The sequence below is a fragment of the Penaeus japonicus genome, unplaced genomic scaffold, assembly GCF_977035675.1.
Source record: "Penaeus japonicus unplaced genomic scaffold, GWHDUDI00000001_assembly GWHDUDI00000039, whole genome shotgun sequence".
Classification (NCBI taxonomy): domain Eukaryota; kingdom Metazoa; phylum Arthropoda; class Malacostraca; order Decapoda; family Penaeidae; genus Penaeus; species Penaeus japonicus.
Window position 1 is genome coordinate 22,806,748 of NW_028234441.1, and position 2,351 is coordinate 22,809,098.

A 2,351-nucleotide genomic window follows, 5' to 3' on the forward strand; every position below is an offset into this window, starting at 1 on the left:
TTTAAGATAGACTAATCATAACCTGAATCAATATGATACAAAACTTGTTGTACACGAAAACAAAAACAAAAAATAACAAATAAAATGGAATAAGATATAGATCGTTTATCAAAAAAAAAAAAAAAAAGAAGAAGAAGAAGAAGAAACACTTGAAACTCCAGACAAAATCAAAGTAAGTTAGTCTGTCTTTCTATAAATATTTAATCTCCGGTTGTCTTCACTGGGAAAGCAATTGACTGGTACATCTTTCTTTATTTGTTAAATTATTGTTGTGTAATATGACGTTTCGCGACAAGTTTTATTTAATATCTGTTTATTAGTTTATATCTATATCTATATTTTGGTGTGTGCATGTCTTCGTATGTGTGTGTGTGTGTGTGTGTGTGTGTGTGTGTGTGTGTGTGTGTGTGTGTGTGTGTGTGTGTGTGTGTGTGTGTGTGTGTGTGTGTGTGTGTGTGTGTGTGTGTGTGCGCGCGCGCGCGCGCGTGAAAGAGAGAGAGAGAGAGAGAGAGAGGAGGGGGGAGGGGGATAGAGGAGGGGGGGAGGAGCCATCACGGGTTTTATAAAACGTAAAACAAAATTCGTATCCCCTTTTATAAAGTCAATATCACAAACCGAGATGTGCAAAGGTTGTCATTATGCACTTTTGGATCGGTTATTATTCTAATCTTAATTACACTTGTTAATTCATGAATGCATTATCCGACCCAGAAAACTGACCGACACAACACCGCTTTTAATTAGCATTTTTCTTCACGTTTTCTTTAAGCATTTTTTAATTCATGTATCACTATTTCAATACCTTCAAACATCTTAACTTTACGAAGTGTCCACAAACACTCGTATTATTGTTCATATTTCCAAGGAAAAAAAAAATCTTCAAAATGGTTACCAGCGCCAGGTGGGCGAGTAGTACTTTTTGCCGCCGATAGATGGCGCGCAGGTGCGTGTGTTGACGTAAATTGTTTTTCTTTTTTTTTCCTTGCAAAAATGTCGTTTTTTATGCACCTTGACGAGACATGCGTTTGTGCTGACATTATGGGCGTCAATTTCGTCGTATTTTCAACACTTCCTTATCGTGAGTTGGGGATTTCATTTGCGTTTGTTGTTATGATTATCATTATTTTTGCTTGCTGTTGTCTTTCTTCATTGCAATTATTTACATCGACTTAGATTTTATTATGATTCATTCTAACAATGAATGTATATATCCCTTTTGTTTTACAATATATTTACGTACGTATATATGTATGTATGCATGCAAAAGTGTTTGAACTACATTTGTTTTGCATTTATTAGCCCGAAACTATTTGCGTTTTTCCCTTTCAGAATTACTCCCGAGATGTTTTGCAATATTTACAATCATTTGGCTATTTTCTTTTCACTTTTCTTTGATCGCCTTCCCTTTTATGATTCTTTTTATTTATCTTTCGAAATATTTTCAGTTTGTCTTTTTTTCTTCTTCTCATTATCATCTTCTCTTCTTGACGTTTTCCTTTCTTCTTTGGGATTTTCTCTTATCTTTTAATTTTCTCTTGTTTCTGTATGTCCTCTCTTTACTTTTTTTTTCTCTCTCTCTTTTGTTTACTCTTTCTTTTTCTTTCGTCCTGTTTTTGTTTTTCGGTTTCGCTTTAATTGGTTCCTGTTCTTTCTTTTCTTTTTATGTCTTCGTGCGTTTTTGTTTGTTTCTCTCTATATCCCTCTATGGTATTTCCCTTCCCGCCCCCCCCCCCCACCCCAGTCTCTCCCCCAACCAGTCTCTCCCTTTCTCTCGCCTCCCTGTCTCTTTCTCTTTTCCTCACTCATTCTCTTGCTCAAGCTATATATCTCCCTTTCTCTTACTTCCCCTTTCCCTCTCTTTTAATTTGTCTTTCTCTCTCTCTCTAGCCCCTTTTCCTCCCTCCCTCTCCCTCTCGCACTTCCATTTCCTCTCTCACCTCCTCCTTCCCTCCACCATTCTCTCCCTCTATCGCCCTTCCCTTTCCTCTCTCACCTCCTCCTTCCCTCCACTATTCTCTCCCTCTATCGCCCTTCCTCTTCCTCTCTCACCTCCTCCTTCCCTCCCCCTTTCTCTCCCTCTATCACCCTTCCCCTTCCTCTTTCACCTCCACCATTCTCTCCCTCTATCGCCCTTCCCCTTCCTCTCTCACCTCCTCCTTCCCTCCACCATTCTCTCCCTCTATCGCCCTTCCCCTTCCTCTCTCACCTCCTCCTTCCCTCCACTATTCTCTCCCTCTCTCTTTCACTTCCTCTTTCTCTCACTCACACATCCCCCAAACCATCAGTAATGACTCCATTACTTCTCAACGCCTCCCGTGTCAAAATCAATCTTTCCCTCACTCTACCCATTT

General features: G+C 39.5%; 1 long non-coding RNA gene across 1 annotated transcript in view; it reads left to right on the forward strand.

Moving 5' to 3' along the window:
• The first annotated feature begins 910 nt into the window (after nt 1–910).
• The window catches only part of LOC147467032 (uncharacterized), a 3,336-nt gene continuing 1,895 nt past the window's right edge, over nt 911–2,351 (forward strand). Inside the window, exon 1 of the long non-coding RNA XR_015190701.1 lies at nt 911–1,078. This is a non-coding gene — a long non-coding RNA (uncharacterized LOC147467032). The remainder of the gene's footprint in view (nt 1,079–2,351) is intronic.